Below are 13,354 nucleotides of genomic sequence, written 5' to 3'. Positions count from 1 at the left end.
TGCTCATCCCAGAGTTCTGATTGAGCAGGTCATTGTCTGATATGGACCAAAACTGCATATAAAATGTCCTGTTTGCATCCTCGGGCTTCCAGCGAGAAGACATAACTCGTCTGAGGATCCACGCGTCTGTACGTCCGCAAGGACCCGAATTTTATGAAAGCCTCTGAGGTCAGACACATTGACACGGCCCGAATGAAAACAAGTCTAATTGCAGCCGATAAACCCAAACCGAAGAGTTTTTTTCTTCTTCTAGTGGCGGAGCAGATGTCTGGGTCAGGTCACTGATGAAATACGGGGTAATAGGAAGGCAGATGCTTGAATTAGCTGTTCAGTGTATGAGAAATGGACATCATTAAATTGGACCTTTGTTAATCCTCTTTGATATGAAAAAAAAAAAAAAAAAAAAAAAAACTGAGGAGAGGGCAGGCCGTTCTTCCGGTACATCTTCTAGACTCTCCTTGCAGATATCATTTATAGATTGCAATAAAATGCAGCATATGTTATGTGTCAAGTAGGCCCAGAACATAGCAAAGCAAAGCAGAAAAGAGAAAAGAAAAACAGAGAATTTAAAAAGTATCATATGTTTGTGCCGTCCAAGTAATTAGCAGTGGAAATCAGTGTAATCAATTAGCAGTGGAAAATCAGTTGAATCAGTAAATTTACAGTGGGGGGGGGGGGGGGGGGGGAACGACTGTGTAATTAATAATTAGCAATCAGTAATTGGAAGTGGAAAATCAGTGTTATCAGTAATTAGCAGTGGAAATTGTGTTATCAGTAATTAGCAGTGGAAATTGTGTTATCAGTAATTAGCAGTGGAAATCAGTGTAATCAGCAGTGGAAATCAGTGTAATCAGCAGTGGAAATCAGTGTTATCAGCAGTGGAAATCAGTGTTATCAGCAGTGGAAATCAGTGTTATCAGTATTTGGCGGTGGATAAATCAGTGTAATTAGCAGTGGGAAATCAGTTGAATCAGTAATTTACACTGGGGGGGGGGGGATGTGTAATAATTAGCAGGTGAAAAAAAAAAAAAAAATCAGTAATTGGAAGTGGAAAATCAGTGTAATCAGTAATTAGCAGTGGAAAAATCCATGTTAACAGTAATTAGCAGTGGAAATCAGTGCAATTAGCAGTGGAAAAATCCATGTTATCAGTAATTGGCGGTGAAAAAAATAAAATAAAATCAGTGTAATCAATTAGCAGTGGGAAATCAGTTGAATCACAGGCGGGGGGGGGGGGAGGTGTAATTAAAAATGAGCAGGTGAAGAAAAAAAAAATCAGTCATCAGAAGTGGAAAAATCCATGTTAACAGTAATTAGCAGTGGAAATCAGTGTAATCAGTAATTAACAGTGGGAAAAAAAAACATAATATCAGTAATTAGCAGTGGAAATCAGGGTAAATAGCAGTGGAAAAGTCCGTATTATCAGTAATCAGCAGTGGAAAAAATCAGTGTAATCAATTAGCAGTGGGAAATCAGTTGAATCAGTAATTTACAGTGGGGGGGGGGGGGGGGGGATGACTGTGTAATTAATAATTAGCAGGCAAAAAATAAATAAATCAGTAATTAGCAGTGGAAAATCAGTGTAATCAGTAATTAGCAGTGGAAAAAAAATCAAACCCTTCTGTTTAAGGGCTCATTCAGATCGGCATAAAATTTAGACTAAATCTAATTGTGCATATGCAACATTTATATGGATTGACCCATATCTCCTTGGTACCGGGTTTTCAGCACCTTGACTGACTGGTGAATAAGTGACATCCCACGCATGAGAGTCAGTGATTCTGGCACAGGAGGAGCGTGCCGGTGTTCTGCCGAGAAAGGTCCCCATCGTCGGAGAGTGTCCGATCTCTACTGCGCACGCGCAGAGCGCTTGCGCAGCACGGAGGACAAAGGAGATGCTGAAAGTCTCCGAGCATGAACAGCTGTTGATGAGCTGCACACGGCGGCCTGCGCAATTAAGACTACATTCTGCCGCACACTCCCGATGTTCGTGCAACTCTAAAAGGGGAGGATGCATACAGAAGAGGCCGCATGATGGACAGAGCTCATAAGGGCTTGTAGGTATCCACCTCTTAGCCCTTGTACACACGGCGGAGATTCCGACACCCAAATCCGTCGGATTTTGTCCGTCGTATTTTGTCCGAAACTGTTAAGCCAATAGCTTTGGTGTAGGAATTTGATCTGAGCATGCGTGGCACTTTGTCCGATCGGAATTTTCTACACATGATCGGAGTTTGTCCGATCGGAGCATTTTGTCTGAAAATTTTACCAACAAGTTGGAAAACTTGGTCCGTCGGATACTCCGATGGAAACAGTCCGATGCAGACCACACACAGTCGGAATATCCGACAAAACGGTCCGATCGGACACATTCCGTCGGAATCTCCGACCGTGTGTACAAGGGCTTACACGCTTCTCAATAATACATCCGCCCCTTTGAGAAATCCACCCCATCGTATGAGCTCTGCCCATCATGTGGCCTCTTCTGTAGGCACCCGCCCCCTACAGACTTTCACGAGCATCGGGGGGCGTGCGCCACAAATGTATTCTTAATGAGCGCCGTGTGCAGCTCATCAACAGCTGTTCGTGTTTGGAGACTTCCGGCGTCTCCTTCGTCCTCCATGCTGCGCAGTACAGGGCGGGCACTATCCGACGGGGGACCTTTCTCGGCAGAACGCCGGCAATGCCCGGTGAGCTACGCATGCGCAACCCAATGGGTATTCAATAGACAGCTGATAAGTGCTTATTTTCACGCAAGACATTCTGCAATCCAGAGCTGCCTGCTCAGGTTTTTAACTTATTAAACCTCAAACCACAAAATGCCACATATTACAGCTTACCAATCATTAGATGCGGTGACTGCATTAGTTTTCTTTTTTTTTTTTTTTTTTTTTTTTAGGCTTTTTACCTTCTGTTTTCAGTTGGTGATCTGGCCAATAACACACCTCCTGTATTAAAGCCCCCCCCCCCCCCCCCCACACACACACACACACACACACACACACACACTGGATGAATGAGAAAAGGGGGCATCTTTGGACAGCAGCATTGTCAGCTTTGGGGGGGGGGGGGTGGTGGTGTTAGATGTACTAACAGATTTAAATAAACTAACAAACTGAAGCCAGACTCACACTCTCACTGCAGTTACAGCAAACAATTCTTTCCCTTTTGGTTTTACAAGGAATAAATAAAAGCGGATTATTGTAAGCACCCCTGTGAGTGGCGAATGGTTTGTCTCAACCCTGTTATACATTTGCAGGAGAGCCTGTTCTTTTTAAACAGACTAAAGCTGGATACACACTGTACAATTTTCTTATGATTTTTTTTTCCTTTAGATTTACCAAAACCATATAATGATATGAAGGTCAAACCTAAAGACTTTCAATTTGTATGCAAATCAGGCAGACCCTTACACTACATAGTTGAAGGGAAGTCTAAAGGAAATTGAACAACAAAAGGTTGTATAGTATGTATCCAGCTTTACTGGCTGGATCAGATGAAAAAGGAAGAACGACTAAGAAAACTAATGCAGACATTACATCTATGAATTGGTAATTTGCAATATAATGAAAATGTTTTCTTTTGTGTTTATTACAGCTTTAAGTTTAGTGTTCCACTTTAACATCACAGTGATGAGGAATAAGGCCTCTATGAATGAGCCTCGAAAAAACGTACTGTTTAAAAATTGCACAAAAATCAATACTTTTTTTTTTTTAAGGATTACGTTCACATATGATATATTAAAAGATGGGATATATAGATCTCTCTCTCTCTCATATATATATATATATATATATATATATATATATATATATATATATATATATATATATATATATATATATATATATATATATATATATATATATATATATATATATATATATATATATACACATACATACACACACACACACACACACACACACACACACATACATACATACACACACATATACATACACACTATATATATATATATATATATATATATATATATATACATATAATATAATATAATATAATATAATATATCACTCACGGGTCTTGAAAGGTGGACGCGGTTTTATTTCTGCATTCACCTTTCAAGACCCGTGAGTGCCGCTTCTCTCTATTAGATTACAGTGCCTTGAAAAAGTATTCATACCACTTGAAATTTTTAAATTTTGTCATGTTACAACCAAAAAGGTAAAATGAAGAGATAGAGAGCGAGCGAGCGATAGAGATATACCGTTTCTCCAAAAATATGTCTTATATAAATTTTTGGTCCGAAAGATGCGCTAGGTCTTATTTTCAGGGGATGTCTTATTTTTCCATGAAGAAGAATACGGTACACATCTATTGATTCCCCTTCTACGCCATTTTGATCCCCCCCCCCCCCGTGTCATTTTAAGCAAGTCCCTCTCCCCCCCACCCCTGTGCCAGTGGACAATTTAATCTCTACCCCCCCACCCCCTTTAATATAATATATCTCCAGTAAAACAGGGCCTATAATTAAACAATGACACTGGGGGTCTGGCAGGTTGGGGGTATGGGTCTGGCAGGTTGGGGGTATGGGTCTGGCAGGTTGGGGGTATGGGCCTGGCAGGTTGGGGGTCTGGGCCTGGGCCTGGCAGGTTGGCTGTCTGGGCCTGGGCCTGGCAGGTTGGCTGTCTGGGCCTGGGCCTGGCAGGTTGGGGGTCTGGGCCTGGGCCTGGCAGGTTGGGGGTCTGGGCCTGGGCCTGGCAGGTTGGGGGTCTGGGCCTGGGCCTGGCAGGTTGGGGGTCTGGGCCTGGGCCTGGCAGGTTGGGGGTCTGGGCCTGGGCCTGGCAGGTTGGGGGTCTGGGCCTGGGCCTGGCAGGTTGGGGGTCTGGGCCTGGGCCTGGCAGGTTGGGGGTCTGGGCCTGGGCCTGGCAGGTTGGGGGTCTGGGCCTGGGCCTGGCAGGTTGGGGGTCTGGGCCTGGGCCTGGCAGGTTGGGGGTCTGGGCCTGGGCCTGGCAGGTTGGGGGTCTGGGCCTGGGCCTGGCAGGTTGGGGGTCTGGGCCTGGGCCTGGCAGGTTGGGGGTCTGGGCCTGGGCCTGGCAGGTTGGGGGTCTGGGCCTGGGCCTGGCAGGTTGGGGGTCTGGGCCTGGGCCTGGCAGGTTGGGGGTCTGGGCCTGGGCCTGGCAGGTTGGGGGTCTGGGCCTGGGCCTGGCAGGTTGGGGGTCTGGGCCTGGGCCTGGCAGGTTGGGGGTCTGGGCCTGGGCCTGGCAGGTTGGGGGTCTGGGCCTGGGCCTGGCAGGTTGGGGGTCTGGGCCTGGGCCTGGCAGGTTGGGGGTCTGGGCCTGGGCCTGGCAGGTTGGGGGTCTGGGCCTGGGCCTGGCAGGTTGGGGGTCTGGGCCTGGGCCTGGCAGGTTGGGGGTCTGGGCCTGGGCCTGGCAGGTTGGGGGTCTGGGCCTGGGCCTGGCAGGTTGGGGGTCTGGGCCTGGGCCTGGCAGGTTGGGGGTCTGGGCCTGGCAGGTTGGGGGCCTGGGCCTGGGCCTGGCAGGTTGGGGGCCTGGGCCTGGCAGGTTGGGGGCCTGGGCCTGGCAGGTTGGGGGTCTGGGCCTGGGCCTGGCAGGTTGGGGGGTCTGGGCCTGGGCCTGGCAGGTTGGGGGTCTGGGCCTGGGCCTGGCAGGTTGGGGGTCTGGGCCTGGGCCTGGCAGGTTGGGGGTCTGGGCCTGGGCCTGGCAGGTTGGGGGTCTGGGCCTGGGCCTGGCAGTTGGGGGTCTGGGTCTTGCCCCTTGACGTTCTGAATCTCACACAGGTGTAACATCACCTGAATCAAGTCTTCCATTCAGCCAGCAAAAAAAAAAAAAAGAAGATATATTTTTATTCTGCTGAAGATAAAAATGTTTGTGTGTGAGAAGAATCCCATACTGGGGAAGATGATTCATCAGCCAATCTTGTCATTGTGCCAGGACCCTGCCCCGTGTGTACGCTACACAAGACAAGAAAAGAAAAAAAAACCTTCCCGACACATTCGCACAATCCGCCCCACACAGGCGGCACAAATAAATGAACTGTATGTGGCCTTAAAACACAAACAGTTGCAGTGATGACATGTTAATATAAACACACCAACAGTCCGCAGCCCCTGTACAGGGAAAACACATTAATGTCATTGGCGTTTCGCAATACCTGTTCGGAGGAACTCTAGACCCCCGCAGAATGAAGTCCGCTACCGAGAAACATTGTTAAAGCTGAAATGCGTTCAGATAAAAAAAAAAAAAAAGAAGACACAAATGAATGCAGCTCTGTATTTATTATTACATCTTTAAATGGATTTTATTTAATGCAAGTAGTGTTAGTAGCGGGATCTGCAATGCTCCAGGTCTCGGGAGGCCGCGCCAGGTTAACGCGCCGTCTCCTCTCCCGGCCTGGTAAATCTACGGTGAAAGAGAAGCAGCAGACAGATGAGGGCATCCTTCTGTTGTCCTCCTATCAACATGTGCCTTGTCAACACATTTATCTGTAGCACACCTGATTGGCTCTCAAGCCTGTCCAATGTCTCTCGCAGGCTGAGTGCCTTCCTATAACGCCTCATGAGACCGTATAATGTAAAGTAGGGGTCTTCTCTCCACTGCTAGCCTGCTGAATGCACAGTGAAAGAAGAAGCAGTAGACAGATGGCCTCATCCCTCTGGTCACTCTGCTGTGTATTCCTATCAGCATGTTGCTTGAGCTTTCTCCCAGGCTGAGTGCCGTCCGATAAGGCCTCATTCACATGGGCACACAGGTCATTAAATGGAAACTGGGTGTCTGTCCCCCAGGCTACTGAATTGCACAGTTCAGTAGAAGAAAGAAAAAAAAAAAAACAGATAAAGGTCTTTCCTCTGTTCACTCTGCTCTGTCCTCCTATCAGCACGTTCCCTGTCCCTCCCAGGCTGGGTGCTGCCCTATAAGGCTGTACAATATAATCTGGGCGTCTCCTCTCCATCCCCCACCTGCTAAATGCACAGTGAAAGAGAAGGAGAGTAGATAAGGTCATTCCTCTCACTCTGCTCTGTCCTCCTATCAGCAAGTTCCCTGTCAACACATTTGCATGTGGCACACCTGATTGGGCAGCGTGGGAGCCAATCTCTCACCTAGGCCGAGTGCTGCCTTTTAAGACCTGATGCAAACAGATACATAAGGCCATGCAACAAATTGCAGGTGTATTTGCGAGAGAGAGATTTTTAGGTGGTGTTCTGTACATCAACCGTGTACAGAACGCCTTCAGGCTGCCATATTACATCTGTGTTGCGACAAAGGAGAAGAAAAAATAGGGAGTGAGAAGGAAAAGAAGGAAGAAGAAAGATGGGAGAAGGAGTAAGAAGAAAGATGGGAGAAGGGAGGAAGAAGAAAGATGGGAGAAGGGAGGAAGAAGAAAGATGGGAGAAGGGAGGAAGAAGAAAGATGGGAGAAGGGAGGAAGAAGAAAGATGGGAGAAGGGAGGAAGAAGAAAGATGGGAGAAGGAGTAAGAAGAAAGATGGGAGAAGGAGTAAGAAGAAAGATGGGAGAAGGGAGGAAGAAGAAAGATGGGAGAAGGGAGGAAGAAGAAAGATGGGAGAAGGAGGAAGAAGAAAGATGGGAGAAGGAGTAAGAAGAAAGATGGGAGAAGGGAGGAAGAAGAAAGATGGGAGAAGGGAGGAAGAAGAAAGATGGGAGAAGGGAGGAAGAAGAAAGATGGGAGAAGGGAGGAAGAAGAAAGATGGGAGAAGGGAGGAAGAAGAAAGATGGGAGAAGGAGTAAGAAGAAAGATGGGAGAAGGGAGGAAGAAGAAAGATGGGAGAAGGGAGGAAGAAGAAAGATGGGAGAAGGGAGGAAGAAGAAAGATGGGAGAAGGGAGGAAGAAGAAAGATGGGAGAAGGGAGGAAGAAGAAAGATGGGAGAAGGGAGTAAGAAGAAAGATGGGAGAAGGAGGAAGAAGAAAGATGGGAGAAGGAGGAAGAAGAAAGATGGGAGAAGGAGTAAGAAGAAAGATGGGAGAAGGGAGGAAGAAGAAAGATGGGAGAAGGGAGGAAGAAGAAAGATGGGAGAAGGGAGGAAGAAGAAAGATGGGAGAAGGGAGGAAGAAGAAAGATGGGAGAAGGAGGAAAAACAAAGAAGAAAGATGGGAGAAGGAGGAAGAAGAAAGATGGGAGAAGGAGGAAGAAAGCAGGGAGGAGGAGGGAGGAAGGGGGGCGGGGGGTTATAAAAATGACAGTTAGGTCCATATATATTTGGACACAGGTACAATTTTAGATTTTTCAGGTATTTACCAAAACATATTCAAGCTATAGCTGTTTCATGGCCAGGTGAAACAAAGCCATTGGAGAGATAGAAGCAACATTAGGAGTGCCCAAATCAACGGTTTTGTACACTCTGAGGAAGGAACGCACTGGTGAGCTCAGCAACATAAAAAGGCCTGGACCTGAAGACAACAGTGGTGGATGATCGCAGGATCTTCTCCATGGTAAAGAAAAACCTATTCACAGCATCCAGGCAAGTGAAGGACACTCTCCAGGAAGTGGGCGTATCATTGTCAAAGTCTACAATCATGAGAGCAAATACAGAGGGTTCACCACAAGGTGCAAACCATTCATAAGCCTGAAGAATAGAAAAGCCAGATTAGACTTTGCCAAAAAAACATCTAAAAAAGCCAGACCAGTTCTGGAAAAGCATTCTTTGGATGGATGAAAGATTAATCTGTACCAGAATGAGGAGAAGAAAAAAAAAAAAAAAAAAAAGTGTGGAGAAGGTTTGGAACAGCACATTATTATTATACACGATTTATATAGCGCCAACATTTTACGCAGCTCTTTACAATGTAAAAGGGGCAGTACAATACAAAAGGTACAGGAGGGCCCGACTCGTAGAGCTTACATTCTAAAGGGAGGGGGTGGTGGTACAAAAGGTAAATAGCTGCAGAGAATGATTTGATGGGGGTCCAAAGCTCATGATCCAAAGCACACACAGTCATCTGTGGTCACATGGTGGAGCTTGCAGTGTGATGGCATGGGCATGCATGGCTTCCAGTAGCACTGGGTCATTGGTGTTTATGGATGATGTGACAGAAGCATCCGGATGAATTCTGCAGTGTTTAGAAATATACTGTCAGCCCAGATTCAGCCAATGACTGGACGGCGCTTCACAGTACAGATGGACAATGATCCAAAACACACTGCAAAAAGGCAACCCATGAGCTTTTGAAGGAAAATAAGTGGAATATTCTGCAATGGCCGAGTCAATCACCTGATCGCAACCCAATCAAGCATTTCACTTGCTGAAGGCAAAACTAAAAAGGCAGAAAGAGCCCCAAACAACAACAACAACAACAACTGAAGGCCGCTGCAGTTAGAGACAGGCAAATCATCAGGAGGAAGAAACCCAGTCTTTGGTCGTGTCCATGGGTTCCAGACTTCAGGCAGTCATTGCAAGTAAAGGATTCTCAACAAAATAAATATTATATATATATATATATTACAATTTATGATTATATTCATTTGTCCAATTACATTTGAGCCCCTGAGAATGGGGGAACTGTGCATAAAAAATGGTTGCAGTTCCTAAAATTCTATCTTTTCATGTGACAACACTGAAGAAATGACACTTGTCTACAATGTAAAGTAGTGAGTGTACAGCTTGTATAACAGTGTCAATTTCCTGTCCCCTCAAAATAACTCAACACACAGCCATTAATGTCTAAACCGCTGGCAACAAAAGTGAGTACACCCCTAGATTTTATATTATATATACACACACATACAATATAGCATAAAAGAGGAGGAGAACTCTACAGGACGTTATACACACGAAGAGCGGAGTCTGTTTCACACTACACTGGATTAGGCACTTCAAAGCTGTTACAGCCACATTAAAGAGCTCATTAAATAGCCGAAGTCATTAAAAAACATGATGGAAAAGTCCATAATTTCAGCAGCTATTGAACCCAGCTGAAGTTTGCATCTGGGGGAAGGCGGGAAGAAAAGACGCGCACTTCTCTATCCGGAGCCAAGTTGGCCGCTCAGAACCTGTGCACTTTCTGGAATGCTTGTCATCTCTGCTATGAGAGATTTTCAGGACCAACTTGAAAATCAAGTTTAATCCTCCAGGTAGTACGCCAGAGGCGAGGAGCACACCCACATCACACTTCAGCAGAAGCCCCGTGTTGTTTGTTCAGGCCTGAGAAATCACAGAGCGGTCCCAGGAACACATAGAACCAGCCCTTTAACTCCTTCATGATCCACTTTTTTTTTTTTGTTGTTTTTTTTTTGTTTTCAACATCGATTTACTGCTAGAAAAGCTTGAACATATCGTCATTTCAAAAAAGACTTTTCAACAGTTTTATATCTGCAGCTTTCATTAAATTATCCCTAGTGGTCCTGCCATGGGGATCCTTGCTCAGGCACTTCCTGTTATAGGGTGACAACACCGTCTCCCAGCTGTGCACCTGTGCTGTCACCCTATAACAAGGGCTTTCACTGAAGACAACCTGGAACACAAAGCATTACACAGACATGGTACACTATGGTCCTCAGCAGGAAACCAGTCCTGTAAAAATGACATGCAGCCATTCCTAGAGTGCACATAGACAGGAAGCTGCTGCAGGAGATTAGAGGTCTCAATCAGAAAAAGGGATCTACGAAGCAAGCTGCCTCTGATCAGTATTCTTGCTAGCACACAATGCTCTTAGAATCTATTATGTATAAAATGAAAAAAATAAATAAAAAAATTAAGTGGTGTGTGTATATCCATCCTGACTTGTATCATGGGTTCAGGCTGGTGGTCCAATGGTGTGGGAGATATTTTCTTGGTACACTTTGGGCCCCTTTGTACCAATTGAGCATGGTTTAAACACCACAGCCTACCTGAATATTGTTTCTGACCATGTCTCCATCCCTTTATGACTACAATGTCCCCAGGGCTGGACTGGGACAAAAATTTGGCCCTGGACTTGATCATGACCAACCCACTTTAAATTATGAGCGTCCCCATCAGCAGCCCCCTTCACATCAGAGAGTGTCCCCATCAGCAGCCACCCTTCACATCAGAGTGTGTGCCCATCAGAAGCCCCCCTTCACATCAGAGTGTGTGCCTATCAGCAGCCACCCTTCACATCAGAGTGTGTGCCCATCAGCAGCCAACCTTTACATCAGAGTGATCGCATCAGCAGCCCCCTTCACATCAGTGTGTCTTGCCTACAGTCAAGCATGGTGGTGGGAGTGTCATGGTCTGGGGCTGCATGAGTGCTGCCGGCACTGGAGAGCTACAGTTTATTGAGGGAACCATAAATGCCAACATGTACTGTGACATACTGAAGCAGAGCATGAGTATTCCAACTTAATGACCCCAAACACACCTCCAAGATGACCACGGCTTCGCTGAAGAAGCAGTGGGTAAAGGTGATGGACTGGCCAAGCATGTCTCCCGACCTAAACCCTATTGAGCATCTGTGGGGCATCCTCAAATGGAAGGCAGAGGAGCACAAGGTCTCCAACATCCACCAGCTCCGTGATGTCGTAATGGAGGATGGGAAGAGGACACCTGTGAAGCTCTGGTGAACTCCGTTCCTAAGAGGGTTAAGGCAGTGCTGGAAAATAATGGCAGCCACACGAAATATTGACACCTTGGGCCCAATTTGGGCATTTTCACTTAGGGGTGTACTGACTTTTGTTGCCAGCGGTTTAGACATTAATTGTGTTGAGTTATTTTGAGGGGACAGCAAATTGACACTGTTATACAAGCTGCACACTCACTACTTTACATTGTAGACAAGTGTCATTTCTTCAGTGTTGTCACATGAAAAGATAGAAGAAAATAATTTACAAAAAACGTGAGGGGTGTACTCACTTTTGTGAGATACTGTATATGATCTGTGATGGATAGTTTTTGACAGCCCCTAGGCATTGCCCATGTCACCAGGAAGCAATGTTTCCACTTTTGGACCCTCCCAAATTACTGGACTGAAGAAAATCCTGAGACCCGGCTATCGTGTGACCATGGATTCGGGTAAGTATATAGAGCTTTTAGCCTGATTTTTATTTCCAAGGAGGTAAGGGGAGATGGCTCTTTTGTTTCCATCGGTGCTGAAGATCGGTAGAACAGCCAGGAAACTAGGATTTGCACAACGTGAATCAGCAATGGCAGCCATTGTTTTACTTGGTTGCACCAATTCACAAAGCGAAAAATAAAAATAAAAAATAAATAAAAACGCCAACAAATGACCTGAGCAGTCTGCAGAGTTGCAGCAGTCACCGAGTTCAGGATATGTGAAAACACAATTATAGAGGCTCACCTCCAGGATTAGGCTCCGTTCCGTTCCAGTATAACTCAATATGTGCTACGATAAGATAAGGTCACTCATATTCAGCGGATAATATAAAAAGTACATTCATTCTGGAATACAATGAATTCAAGGCAGAGCACACAGCCGCACATGCTGATCAATGCCACCAGCCTCCGACAGGTTACCATATGGATATCCGCTGTATTATATACTTCATATACAGGCCAAAAGAGAATACAGTATATCTCTAGAGAAAAATCATTTCCCTTTTTGTTACAGGAATGTGATAGTAAACTGACTGACGGCTGCGCTCCTCTGCTGGCTATATTTTCATTCAGATCTATTAGACAATCTGCAATAAGTTCAAATAGTAGTAGCAAAATGACACACTTATTGCAATTACTAGTCAACATGGCATTAACCACTTCGCATCCAGGACAATTCTGACATTTCTCTCCTACATGTAAAATTCATCATTTTTTTTTGCTAGAAAATTACATAGAACCCCCCAAACATTATATAAGACCCTAGAGAATACAATGGCGGTTGTTGCAACTTTTTATCTTGCACGGTATTTGCGCAGCAATTTTTCGAACAAAAAAAAAAAAAGGTTAATGTAAAAAAAAAAAAATAATAATAATAAAACAGTAAATTTAGCCCAATTTTTTTGCATAATGTGAAAGATGAAGATACGCCGAGTAAATAGATACCCAACATGTCACGCTTCAAAATTGCACGCGCTCGTGGAATGGCGCCAAACTATGGTATTTAAAAATCCCCATAGGCGACACTTTAAAAAATTTTTTACAGGTTACATGTTTTGAGTTACAGAGGAGGTCTAGGGCTAGAATTATTGCTCTCCCTCTAACGTTCGTGGCGATACCTCACATGTGTGGTTTGCACATCGTTTTCATATGTGGGTGGGACTTGCGTATGCGTTCGCTTCTGCGTACAAGCTCACGGGGACAGGGGTGCGTTAAATTATTTTATTTTTTATTGTTAATTTTACTTTTATTTTTTTAGTTTGACACTTTAAAAAAATAAAATAAAATTTGATTACTTTTATTCCTATTACAAGGAATGTAAACATCCCTTGCAATAGGAATA

General features: G+C 45.1%; 1 protein-coding gene across 3 annotated transcripts in view; it reads right to left on the bottom strand.

Annotated features, from left to right (window-relative positions):
• The window catches only part of TEAD1 (TEA domain transcription factor 1), a 244,540-nt gene that overhangs the window by 165,472 nt on the left and 65,714 nt on the right, over positions 1-13,354 (bottom strand). The window lies entirely within an intron of this gene.

Source organism: Lithobates pipiens, unplaced genomic scaffold, assembly GCF_037356315.1.
Source record: "Lithobates pipiens isolate NorthernLeopardFrog02 unplaced genomic scaffold, aLitPip1_a1.2 Scaffold_24, whole genome shotgun sequence".
Taxonomy (NCBI): Eukaryota; Metazoa; Chordata; class Amphibia; order Anura; family Ranidae; genus Lithobates; species Lithobates pipiens.
The sequence above is the reverse complement of the archived record's forward strand: the minus strand, read 5'-3'. Positions and strand labels throughout refer to the sequence as shown.